Source organism: Amblyomma maculatum, chromosome 8 (assembly GCF_055883805.1).
Source record: "Amblyomma maculatum isolate TAMU_Amacu chromosome 8, ASM5588380v1, whole genome shotgun sequence".
NCBI classification, from domain to species: Eukaryota; Metazoa; Arthropoda; class Arachnida; order Ixodida; family Ixodidae; genus Amblyomma; species Amblyomma maculatum.
The window spans coordinates 55,124,572-55,139,042 of NC_139351.1; positions in this window are offsets into that span (position 1 = coordinate 55,124,572).

Here is a 14,471-nt window from a genome sequence, read left to right on the forward strand (position 1 = left end):
GACTGAGTTTATTCGAAGTACTGGGACTTCGGACATTAGCGGTGAACTCAGCCCGTAGCCAGTCAGGTCCAATATGCGAAGCGATATTAGTGCCACTTAGTGAAATGTTCCCCACGCCAATCATTCTCTTCGCAGGTTTTTTTTTTCGAGTGTTCAAATTATAAATTGTCAACTGCACAACACAGCTCCTACATCCTACATATTCTGTACTTTTTTGCATTTGTACTTAATAGGTTTAGATCTTCTCAAAGCTGCAGCACTTTATCCTTGATGCGTATGTTTACAAAATGCACTTTTTCTAAAATTCTCCAGAGATGAAAGCATAGCAATCAAGAAAAACTAGGACAGCTGGAATAGTGGTAGAAAGATGAATCCCTTGAATTCCCATTTGGTTTCATGGTCAGGGCGTTCTACGGCAAGGATGTCCTTCTCTCTTGACAGAACATAAGTACGAAGACACACCCTACCATTTATATTCCTCCGTGACTACAAAGCGGAGGGCAAAGATGCCACTAAGGAATCTATCTTCTTCCTGTGATATCGGAGACAGGATTTTTTAACTTTACGGAGAATAGTATTTTGTTATCCCAATATTTCTTCGACTACTTCGCTTCTGTGTCTTTCCGAAAAAACCTATCAAACATCCGTCATCTGTTCTTCGAAATAAAAAGGGTAAAAGTTGTTGCGTTTTTCAGTATGGTATACACCGTAACTCGACGAAAGGGCGCACGCGAGCACAAATCTAGGAAAAGTACAATTGGAATACTCATATTGCTGATAAAAGGGGTGTGCTTGCCTTAATTCAAAACGTTATCCGGGTTAGGCATTTGCTTTTCTCAGTTGAAACTTGAACAAAAAATTTTCCGCCGCATTGAACGAATGCATTCGTGCAATTCATATTGCAGCGACCTGTTCAAATCTTTATTCGTGCTTTTTCGATAGCCGCCGGCATGCGGCCTTATTATTGTGATTCAAGCGTTCCGGTCGTTTCCATATTCTTTGTTTGTTAATGCTCTTTGTCGCGAGACGACGCTTTCTCATCTTCTTTGTCGTGCGAGGTTCGTCGAGATGTATCTCGAAGACTCCAGCCACTTGCATGCTCTGCGACAATGTTCAAGGTTCCGGCTTTATTTGGCTGTTTCTTTGCCGCCTTTAAATTGAGCTTTGACGTGTGCGACAAGCATTCGTAGATCGACAACCACTGAGCACGATTATTGCCATCGCCGCCACTGATTTCGTTCATCACTATTTATTGCCACAGGGCATCAATAGGGTATGAGATGAAGCATGAATGAATGAAAGAAAGGTTGGCTGATTTTATGAAGTCCAGGTGTGACGATGATGAGGTCCCTGCGTCCAAGCGATGTATCAGGCAGGATTAGTTGCTGAAAGGCCAGCTATGGTTAGGAGCCGGATTTGTGTCGGTTTCAGTGCTGGGAAGTCCCACAACAAGTGGTGAATGTCGGATTCAACATTTTCGGTTTTACAGATAGGGCAACCTGGGTATAAGTGTCGAACATTAGACCACGTCCTAGTGACAGCTGGTGTGAAGGCAACACCGACCCGCATCCTTCTAAGCGCACTCTCCTTTGCAGGAATGAGACCGCGGGGAAGGAATACCGCACACAGAGGGAACGCGCATGTGTGCGGCGCCAGAGGTGTTCTTTTCTTGTCAAAAGGAGGGTAGCGTGATCCACTTCAAGGCGCCGTGACATTGATGCGCCTTGGGTCACGAGGCGGGTCGATAATATGCTTGACTATGGGAAGGCAGCAGGTCCCGTGGGACCCACTCAATACGTACTGACTTCGGGATGCGCGCCGCAAGCGGCTCGATGAATGGCATATTTTATCTTGGCAGAAGGTATTCGTGACTATGGCATTGGTTCATGAGAACCAATGCCATAGTCACCTACTGCCTGGTCTCCTGCCTGCTTTTTCCCTACCTTGGCATTGAAGTCGCCCATTAGTACAGTATACTGCGTCTTCACTTTTCACATTGCCGATTCTACATCTTCGTAGAAGCTTTCAACTGTTTGTCATCATAACTACATGTAGGTGCATAGGCCTGTACAACCTTCAGTTCATATCGCTTATTAAGCCTAATTACGATGACTACCACCCTCCCATTAATATTATGGAATTCATCTATATTACCCGCTATATACTTATTGACAAGGAAACCTACTCCTAGTTGTCGCCTCTCTGGCAAACCTCGATAACACAGTACATGGACATCCTTCAGTACAGTATATGCCTCATTCGGCCTCCTAACCTCACTAAGCCCTATGATATCCTATTTCATACCTTCTAGTTCCTCTAACAGCTCTGCTAAACTAGCTTCACTAGCTAGGGTTCGAGCGTTAAACGTTGCCATGGTCAGTTTCCAATGGCGGCCTGTCCAGCGGAGCCAGCAATGTTTAGCACCCCCTGCTGCTTCACAGGTCTGACCGCCACCGTGGTCAGTTGTTCCGCAGCCGCTGGTGACTGAGGGCCGGGGTTCTATGGAGCTTGTCATAGAAGGTTGCGGCCAGTTACTGCATCAGGTAGGCCAACTGTTGTTCTGGTGAGAGAGTGAGTTGCCGGAGATGTTCACCGGCATCAGGTCGCACCCCAAACCTGTTTATGCAATTCCATCGACACGCGGTTTTTGTTTTTTTTTAAATCCGGTGGAGAATTGCGTGGCACCGGGATTTGAATCCCGGTCCTCTTGCATGCGAGGCGGACGTTCTACCGCTACGCCAAATCTTAGTCGGTGGCCTTTATTTTTATAGAAAAAAAAGCACCCCAGCTGGAAAAAGTGCGCACATGTATAAAAAACACCGATACGTTTAAAAATGGGATTAATGCCCAAGACTGAATTTGAGCTACCCTTTTTTGGCGCATGCTATTTACTACACCACGCCCACTTCTGTGTATTATAGAGAGAAATAGTTCTCCTTATCTAGCGCACTTCCATTTTTTTGTGCTTACAGTCTTTACAAAACAGTAAAAATTGAATCGCAATTGTCTGGTCGCTTTATAAAAAATTCTGACCCTTTTCCTGACTCTTATGAAGGGTCATCGAGGCCCTGCAACATTATAACTGCTTTGTTTTCTAAGCAGGTCTTAGAATATTCTAATTTATAATGCTGGTTGTTTTGTTATAGTCTTGGACACGTAATTCTTGGTGTATATATCAGCACCCTGCACAATTGCAAAATTTAAAAAGAAACGCAAAGAAGCCTACTTTATATTTTATTTTTCACCGTTCTGCATTATGATCACTTCTCGATTCCGATAACTGTAGTGTCATCACATTATCTGCTTTCTATGTTTTATTCGTATCGAACTGAGGGACCATATCTAGCATTTTCGTCGCAGAGCCACACCTCTGCGGTTGACCCTCAGAAATCGGTAATGGTACATCGTTGCTAAGTAGCAGGAGTGATTTCTCTCATAGAATTTTCAAACGACTTCCATGACTTCTTCGCGACTTCTAATGCCAACGTGGTAGCAGTATGACTGATCAGAGCTCGAACTGTACAAAGCTCAAAGTACTTTGAAAACTACATAACAAGGAGATTATTCTGTATATATGCTATATTAAGAACGTGTGGTTTATTTTTTCCTCAGATTTCTTGTATAAGCAAAACATGTAACTTTATTCCATGACCTAAATGGCCCTAACTAAAACAGCTTATATATTTTAATAACTAAATGTAGTGAGCTTTGAATGCAGACCCCTATAGCTTCAAATACCTTAAATATTCCTAAGAAAAAAGCCATGAGACAATGGAGTCGCCGGTCAAATTACGTTACCTATTTTTATTGGAGCAGTTTAAACAGCGTCTGCTTTTAAAGTTCGGCTGGCAGCGTTGCTAGGCCGGGTGAGACACTGTAAGGGGCGAGGAGGGGGGGTTGTAGTGCATAAGCAGATCGTGTTCATCGTAGAAAGAGAAAAAGTTACGACAGTTGCATTGAGAAACCCAGGAGTAGTTGCCACAAGAAGGACGCGTTAAGTGCTTAGCGTACAAAGAAGACAGAGGCGACGGATAGAGAGTAGGTTCGTAGCTTGACCCGTCTGCGGCAGCTGCTGCCAATCGCGCCGAACAAGGAGAAACCTAAGACCCTAGTGCCGCGCTCAGGAACTGCAGAAAAAAAAAGAAGCTGAATCGAAGAATGATGAGTACGGAAAAAAAGTTTGTAACTATATGTACGTGTAGGTATCTTTAAAGTTGTTGTGTACGTATGTTTAAATGTGTTCTGATATAATGTACGAAATTGCGCTGCCAGCTTTGTTGTACGATTTATGGGATCCATCACACAATTTCTTGTTGCATATGACGCAAATATTGTATTTAACTCGTAGACTAGCTCACGAAAAAAATTGAACAAACGACGTAAACCTTCATATTTTCGGCTTCTAAGCTGAGTATTCAGTAAATAAGGCATTGAGATGCCACGTAAATTACGGCAGTCTGCACGGAATACGCAAACATCCTGACCGGCCCTAATTACTATATTAGCTAAAAAATTAAAATACATATCATAAACCTCATTCATGTATATTTCACTCGCTGGACTGCAGTGCTTTTGTAATCACGTACTCTGGCTGTCTAAAAGTTTTCGGAAGCTGTGATTGCAAAACTATCTCGAGAACATTCTCTGAAGCTTGTGTCGCGATGTGGTTACTCTACTGCGAGGTTTTCCCTTGCCTTTCTACCCTGTGTTTTTCGTGCTGCTTCACCCTCGCCTACAGTGACTCCCTTGTGCAATGATTCCTATTTGTCAACATGTTTCAGTTTTGGACTCTCATAGATGCGACACTCTAGCGAAAATGCTCCAAATAAATTTTACACGTACATCATGATCCACCAAGTATAAACAAAGAAGACGACGCACATAGAAAAGCACCGACAAACGCTGATTCCGCAGTAACCTCGCAGTCATATAACCGTAAATACTACAGAGTAATTTATGACAACCTTGAAAAGCAGCAAAGTATAGAATTGCTTTCCACATCCACGTCGTCTGCTGTCGTATGTAGCGTGTTCTTATAATCCATTTTCCGTCAAAACTGTAGCCGTCTGCAAAGAAATCCGGCGCTGGAAAGCAAACAGCAGTCAAATAAAGTAAACAATGAACATTACATACTTGGGGTATCTCTCGAATGTTGTTTTTTGAAAACTATCTGCAGTTCCTGTTTCTACCGTCAAAATACTCTCAAAATGTTTCGGTATGATATCCTGGTATAGAAATAGATGTGATGCTTACGGCGTATGCTTCCCACGTTTCATTATTTTTTGACTTGATGCATGGACATGGAGCAGAATACGCACCGAGCACACGTACTGGTGTCGGTGGGCAGTGTAGTTCAAAGTTATAATTTTTTTATCCTTGTGTTGACAGCGAAATCTTTGTAACAAAATTGTTTGTCACAGTTACTCAACGGAAGCGTTGGCCAGCCAACGAAACCATATTTTTGGGCTCAAGAAAACATTCACACATTTGGCTCTACACACTAAAACGATAACGTTTCCATTCGCGATGCGGCAAAAGGAAGATCTCATAACGTAAGCTTATAAATAAAAAGCGTCCTTCGCTGCGACGATATACGTGCCCAGCATGGTAGCTAAAGTCTACCACCGAATTTCCATCTTTTGAAAAAAAAAAGGTCGGAGTAGTTCCAGTTACTCTAAGAAGTCAAGTGTCGTTTACGTTTTCACCGTTGCTTCTGAGGATTATATCTGAAAACTTTTTGATGCTAACTCTTTGTTTACTCACACTTCTCGAGCACCGCATTTTTTCTCCTATATTATCAAAACTTCCTTTTTTTATTTTGATGGCACTTTCAAACTGCGAAGCACGTATTGCGAACTACTGATATCCCTTCTTCTGAATGCGGCTTCTTGACTTAACCCCTAGTGTCAGCATATTTTCTTCTTGCCTGGTCGTAAGGGTATATTCGAATTACAAGCCACGAAGGAACTGTGCAATTATCGCGTATCAGAATACCTATGGTATGTGTGACACTTTAAAGCAGTGCAATATTCTTAACTGCCTTGTTCAGAGAAGCTTATGACATCGTTTGTTTCTGTGGCGTTTAAAAACCATAACATCACATCTCGGTCTTTCGGATCCTGAATAAAACTATGGAGCTTTTTTATCTCTGGACCCTGCATATTTAACTTTTATTGAATTGTTAAGGCAATAGTTAGCAATTTCGTTGGCGCGGAACGCGTTCGCTCCATCACCACGAAAAAGAACTGTCGAATGTAAAGCTCATATATGGGCATGCGTGAGCGTAGCACGCTTCAAGCTGCTCCGCCGCGTAGGCACCGCTGGATTTAAGTGTATACAATCGCACTCTTAATACAAGTTTTGTTGTACCGCTAAATCGAGCACGCAGAAAGGCGGCGACAAGAATCGTGGATTGTATAAATACAGACAGGTAAGTCAACGTTTCTAGAACGTCGGCAGTGGAATAAGGTCTGTAGGTGGGCGGTTATTCATGGCTCCTTAGAAGCGTCGGCTGTACGCGTTGTCGCCATTGTTACATGTGTAATGAATTTATGCACAGTAACAATTCTGCGCGTACAGATTGCTTGTGAAACCATTTCTTTGAACAAAACATTTCTTTATAATAGTTTATTGCATTTTACCTGTATCAAAACGCTGCTAAGGACACAGTTATTTGACCTCGATATTGCGTTTATTGAGAGAACGGATCAAGGATACGTTTGAACGCCATTGTCACAGTTTTATGGATAGAGGGATGGAATTATTCCCTGTGGAAGCCTGTTAATCAGGTAAATTTCGTAAACCTAAATTCTATGGCACGCATTCCTCCTACACACCTTTAAGAAGGGGATAGAAAACAACAAGGAAAGCGACACTCTTTTTATCTACATTGAATTTACCAGTATACGTAATAATTTTCAAATGAGCCATGGTCATCAACGTCCATTTTCCTCCTCAGTTGGTCTAGTGGAGTAATAAATGAATGAATAAAGATTACACAATCTAATGAACTCCATGAGGGTACCATGATGTCGCTCCTTGACCAAAGCAATAGATGAGAACTGGTTGATCGGCTAGAGGCCAGCTGCTGCCAACTGCTGCCAGGTGAAGATTAGTGGAGATTACTGGCTGGCGTCAACTGAAGGCAAACTCGGAACTAATGGTGATTATTTGCTACAGTATGCGGCTAGATGCAGACAGAGCGCCTTGGATGAGAATGAAATAGTAAAAATGCACTTCCGATAACCTTTGTTTTTATGCTTAGTATCGAGCCGGTGCCAGACGTTTTCATTTCATAAAATACCATAAATGTTAAAGCAAGCATAGATTTAAGCGCGAGTGCATCCCATTCGTTTGTGGAGCTTACCATCTGGTTTACCAGTAAACTATAGTAATTCGTTTCTTCGCGTTTTTTATAGCGCAGTTTAAGAGACAAACGCATGCAGAAAGATGGGAACAGGAGCGGTGCATTCTGTTTGTTTTCCCCTCTTTATTTGTGCTATAATAAATGCGGAGAAATCATACATTTCCATCCAACTACCAGTTCAATCGCAATCGAGTACGAGGCAGTGAAAAATTGCCCGCGTATGCTTGGCTCTTTCATAGAATAAAATATGGCAGGATAGCGCTCGAAATAGCTTTAGAGTTTATATAGCAGTCGTGAAGGGGCATTTTATTCTTGCAGATACAAATTCCTCTCCGCGCCAAAATTCTTCAGTCTCTATTTAGAGGGGAAGGACAGGTAGCGCACTGACTCTTGCTGGCCTTTCCTTTGCTAGTGTCGAAAAAATAGTAAACGTTTGAAACACAAAATTTGTTTATCACATCTCACCTTTCTCCTAAAGCCCTATACTTAGTTTGAAGAAAGAAATTGGAAGACAGTTAATCTACACCGGGTATCTTATGATGGGTAAGTGGGAAAGGCACAGCTGTGCCAGCGCCGTGTAAAACTGGGTGCAGAAAACATTTAGCTCATTTCTTACTCGCTGATTCCTCATTTGCGCCTCGCTTACCTTCTTCGTATTCGTTGATATTCCGGGGTAAGTTCCCTTCCCAGTTTACTCTGTGTTGCCGGATTGGAGATGTTATGCGGTCTCCTGACATCACGTAGTGTCGTGATGTCCCGCCATATGTCACATAAGAACTGCGGGAAGTACGCTCGCGACTTTTTGTTCATATATCCCGACAACTTATTATTTCTGGTAGAATTGAGCCTTGAATTATATCGCTTTAGAAATCTGAATTAACACTGTGCACGAATTTTCACAAACATATCATCGTTCTCCTATTTTATTTATTGTGTATGGGCGCAGCTATTTACGTAACATAAAAACTATTGAGTGGTCTGTACAATCTCTGTATAAATGGTGAATCCATATTTTGGGGAGAAAGACGATACCGCTGTCACCCACATTCCTACTCCGCACTTTCCTTTAATACCTTTATCATCGCATGAAGAATGTGTTAACAGGTCTCTGTATGAAATAGTAGGATAGTCATTTTGAATCCATCAATCCCATAAGCGAGTAATAATACGTCATGTTAACTTATTTAATTTGTAGGTCTACGGTGCTGGAGTGGTTTGGGCAATCGACTGTTGTGTACAAGGAATCGGGACAGGTCGGTCAGTGCCGCTTGTGGCAGGGACTAGCCTGCCAATGAATTTTGTCTGTTGTAGGCCGTCATTGCACCCGCCACCGCTTTGGTTGTGGACGACGGCCGTTGTTGCGGCGCGTGTCTTCCTCCCCCTCTTCCTTTTCTTTCTTCTCTATCTTCTCTTCTTTCTACACGAGGCAGCGGAGGTGGCTCAGCTACAGAACCTGTAGCAGGCCCGCGCATTTTCTTTTCCTTCTTCCTACAGCCACAATACCAACAACAAAAAGCAACCGAGATCGAATTCCGCCAGCGGCGGCCGCTTTTGATCGATGCAAAAAGCAAGACGCGCGTGTTCTGTTCTATGTCAGCGCACATTAAAAAAACTTCATGCGTCTGAAAATTTCTCCGCCCTCCGCTATGGCGTCTTTCATCGGCTTAGTAGCTTTGGGGCTCTAAACCCCATAATTCAAACCGAATCGTCATTTATTCGTTCATGGGTTTCAAATTCGTTTTGTTCATTATTCCGAGATGAAGAAAACCGGTGAAAATCTTGTACCGTCCAATGGAGGTAACTACATACTTTCAATGTTAGCCCTTAGTCAGAAGCTAAACACCTTCATTTCAATTTGTGTAGCATAGTGCTTCATTTGTAATAGTCGCTGAATAGGTTATAGTTCGATGTCACTTGTGCATGCTTGGACGCCGGCACACGCGGGAGTAACAGGGAACCAAGAGGCGGACAGGATAGCGCGAGGGTACACTTATTACCGAGCATCCAACGTAGGCGACCTCGAGGGGAACGAACCTGTACCCCAAGATTATTCGGCGATACTAAACCATTACAAGGGCTGCAGAAAGCGGTACCCACCACCACACAACTCCCTTAGCAGAGAGGACTCAGTCGCGTGGAGGCAGATACAAACGGGCTCGTACCCGAACCTACACGTACTCAACAAAATGTATCCCACACAGTACACTGACAAATGCCCTTGGTGCCAAGAACCACCCACACTGTACGACATGACGTGGGCATGCCAGAGGATAAGCGTGGTACCCGTTATAAGAAATCCGAGTGCGGAGCAATAGGAGGCAGTGCTCTCCAGCGATCGCCGAGTCGACCAAGAAGGTCTGATTCGGCGAGCACAACTGGCAGCGGCATCCAGCGGAGCCCTGGACTAAGGGCAACCGACCTTTGTCCTAGAATATGGACTAAGCCATCTGAAAACCGTAGAAGGCAAGCGAATCTGGAGCTAAATCAAGTTTTTCACTCGCTCACTCACTCACTCGCTCACTCACTCACTCACTTAACAAAATTTTTATCGAAATGGCACAAGCCTAGAAAAACAGAAACAATTTCCCTTCGCCTCCACCCCGCGGATGTGGTGCATTGGTTAGGGCGCTTGACTGGTGTAACCAAAGATGCTTGACCAAATTCCAGTCTGGGCGGCTGCTTTTGGATGGTGGCTAAAAGCTCGGCGCCCGTGTGGTGTGTGACGTCATTGCATGTTAAAAAACACCAGGTGGTCGAAATTTCTGGAGCTCTCCGCAACGGCATCTCTCATAGCCTCAGCCGCTATGGGACGCTGAGCCTCAAAACTGAACCAAAGCTGAACTCTCAGCTCTACAATTTTCTCCTTGCACTGGTTTAGTTAAGACAAAAACCCATATCTGATTCCTCATGTGATGCTGATATAAGTCAATACGTATTAATCTAAACCTGCTTAGTAAGCTCTATCCACCATACTGATGATGTGAAATATATGATAGAAAAACCCCATATCCTACTTTGCTTTAAATCATTTCGATCGCTGCTACTAACGCTTCTGTTTAGCAAAGGACGAGGCTTTTTTTACAATTCTGCTATCGGTAACAGGGAAGTTATAAAACAACACAAGAAAACAAAAAACGGAATACATTTCACTAATAGCACATCGTCTACTCGCAAGTTCATATTAGCCACTATATTATTATTTTTCATATTAGCCACTAGAGAGTCCTTCAAACTGAAAGTTCTTAAATTCATCAAAGGCGTTTATTGCCATGGTGAATGATATAAGATGCAATTTGGCTGCTTCATTATCGCACCCATAGCGCGAAACGAGCACAATTCCCGTGATGCTTTGCCAGGAGCGACTTTCTAAATGTATCCAGGGGCCCGCTGTATCAGAAATGAGGCGAGGTGGCTATCTGAATGGCCACTGTCTCACAGGAAAGATAAATGCTGCAGCGGAAACAGCACGGTAAACAGATCGTTCTGCTCCATTGCCATCGTGCTGCAGGGAGTCGATAACAATGGCCACCAGAAGGCGACAGCATCAGATACGTCTGTCTATACGTAATCCACAAACTATAAGCCCACCTTGGGGAATGGGCAGTAAAAAATGCAGCGATTACTCACACTTTCCGCACCTTCAAGACACAAGATAGAGGAAGAGTTGGGAAATGAGCATAGATACGTCTAAAGAAGTATACTACTCATGATAGGCTTATGAGTGTGTTGAAAACTACACTGACCGCACAAAATATGAGATATTCTTGCAGGGTAGTATTACTCGCAAGGCTGTTATTCGTATCCGTTATGAAGTGGTGCCCTTTATGATTGATAGCGCATTTCCTTCGTCAATACATATGTATTAGGCACAGTGCCGACACTTTTCCCTCGCTAATGCAGGCATATTTTATTTACTGTATTATGTCAGCCTTTCAAGAACCTAGCGCTAGTTGTGCCTAATGATTGCCTTCACAAAATACAATATGTCATACCGTCTCAGCATAGTCGAACATAAAAATGCGCACATTCTGCGCCCTGGTTATATGGCATGGTATGGTTCTCAGGGAGCTTCACCCAGCAGTATGGGAGGATAAAGAACGTAGGATTGCGTTTTCGTTTCTAATCTGACAGCTGAAGCATCAAAAGGTAATAAAAACAACGCGAAAACGAAGACTAGACGACAGAACACAGGCGCAGATAATTACCAGATGTTTATTTACAAAAAAAAAAGAGTATATAGCCGAAAAAACCGCGCCGGGCTGATATCAGTTTGATACAAGGTGGCACTATCATGCACCAGCTGTCCCGCCAAAATGCTCTCTTGAAGCGTCAAACTCTTGCTACGCAATTGCTACAGGTACGTCCATCCTTTCCTTTTCACTGAAATAAAGGATGCCGAAAAGGGAAGACTGAACAAAGCTGTGTTATTTTTCTGCCTGCTGTCTAATGTAGAGTCAAAAGAGGAAAAAAAGTGGCTATCAGTGACCGTATCTATTGAGTGCGCTGGCGTGCACCAAAGAGAAAACTTTCATATTTCATTAAGCGGTTGTTGCCAACCAGTTTTAAATTCGGTTGCCTAACTTTTTTTCGTCTGCCAAGGGCAGCGCATGTGTTAAGTATAATTGAGCAAGGGCAAGCCTTCTCTAATCGTGCACAAAGCGACCAAAATGAATATATTTACTTAAGGCAATGTTTCACTCCTATGGCTCAATAGAGGTGGCTTATTTCAATAGAGGCAAAAAAGTGGAGTTTGTGCTATATTTATTATTAATTCCTTCTCGTCTTGATGCAATATACTGCATTTTTTTTTCCATTCACAAAAAAAAAATATATGTCAGACGTATTCCTTTCACTATAGATATGTTCACGCACTAAAAAGTTTGAGGTGAGGGTGGGGACGTCTGGGAACGCGAGACTTTCATATCTTGTTTTTAACAATCAATGATATTTATACGTTTCGTATTTGCTGTGTTTTTCTAGATAACTAAGCGCTTAGTACGGCGAATAGGTGCTGAATAATATACGGGTATTGATGGAAGTAATTCCATACAAACTATTTCTTACCGATAAATTTTCTGTACGAACGTTGACCACTATGAGCTTTTTGTACAGGTGACATATCTACCTAACTTGACAGATTTGATGAGGCTTATTCTGTCCATTTCAGAAATTGAGAAAGCCACGCGATGAACGTTGGGAAGGCATGTTGATTGCTCCGCCAGCAGTTTCGTGCAGGTAGCCTTTGAAAGCAAACTCATACAAAACATATAACTGCTTCACTAATATTACAATATGTGAAATAAAGCATGCTATGTAATATTGCAAAGATCTGTACTTAGGTTAATGCCAATAATTACCGGTGTCAGCACTGCACGAATTCAAAGACCCGTACATATGTATATGTAATTTTATTACATTTTGCATACATATCGGGCGTCAGTTAGGCTTCGTATTAAGCACAATAGTGAAGAAAATTGTTTCAGTTAACTGCAGCATAGCGGAAATAAAATAACCCAGAATTCACCTCCCCAGCATCCCACATAAAGTGTTCCTGACCCCAACGCATTCAAAGGTAGCATATGGGCTGAAGGAAGGCTAAAAGATTTTTGCGTACATTTTTCAAAGCATAATTACAGGAATAACAATAAGACGTGGCTAGTTTAAGCTATTAAAAAAATTCTGTAAGTTGTTTCATAGGGCAGCGATTATCACGCAAGTTGTGGCATGCAAGAAGATGTAGATTTTCTGTGTTCCTGATTTTATATAGGGGCGAAGTATCACGTCATCTTTATGATGGTGCTTGTTTTTTAGGGGTAATGCTTTGTAATTATTAGCAAGATTTAGTTTGGTTTGGTTAAGAGGGTTAACGTCCCCAAGTGACTCGGGATATGATGAACGCTGTAGTGCAGCGCTCCGGAACCTTCGACCATCTGTGGTATTTCAGTGAGCTCTGAAAATGCATAACAAACGGGTGCCTTCTTCTCGCCTCCTTTGAGAAGCCGTCGTCGAAGTCGGGATTTGAGACCACATCCTTGGACACAGCAGTAGAGCTCCCTATCCACTGTACTACTACGTCAGAGTGCCTCAACAAGGTTAATGAAGTAATGGTAAGTTTTAAATCTTTTCTCTAAAACAAATAACTGAATGCCACGCTCGCAGTTATCTTTACAGGTAATCAAACGGAAATGATTTTCTTCACACAGTAAACCTTATTTAAATTCAGGGGTCGTTGTGGCGGCTTCTACGTGAGTAATATTAAAATTAAGCATATGCAGAGAATTGTACAGCGTTTTATTTTTGAAGACACGAAATATTGAAAACACCAAATGATTTGGGTAAACAAAGATTAGCCTGGCTTGGTTTGGTTTGTAGGATTCAACATTCCAAAGTGACGCAGGCTATGACAGACGCCCTAGTGAAGGACTTCTAAAATGTTTACCATCTGGTGTTTTTTTTAGAAGTTCAGTGTTACAATTATCACAAAATAACGTAATCATCGCTGCTGATTTGATGACGATCTAAATATGTACTCGGCGAAACTGGCCATAATTTGATTTGCGGCCTGAATACAAGCACTACGTATTTATGTTTTGTTAATTCATCAGTGGTCATGTAAGGAATACGGTAAAAAGACTCCTGCAGTCACCTTTCCTCGAATAACTACTTCTTCCACCAGTCTTGAGTAAAATAATGTAGGTGTGTCGCCAGCACATAAAATACATGTTTTATCTGAGGACGAACTTTGACTATTATGAACCTAAAGACACTAATTACGACAACATAAAATACTGGCTTATTAAAAGTAGCTAAATTAGCATCTGGTCACGGGCTGCCTCTTATGTTAGAGGGTAAAAGACGGTCTACTTAAATGCTTAAAGAAAACAGAAATGTTGTATGGAGACAGCAATTAACAAGCTCAAGCCTAAAATGATGGATGAAACCATGAAATAACTAACTTCTTCTGCCACTAGAATTATTTTTCTGCGTAGGGTGTCATACAATAGGAAACGTCCACAAAAGCCAACTGACTTCAATTTAAGACGCTAGCGCAAATTCATTTCAGAGCACTCGGAAGGAAACCTATTTAGGCGTTTTGAAAAAAACT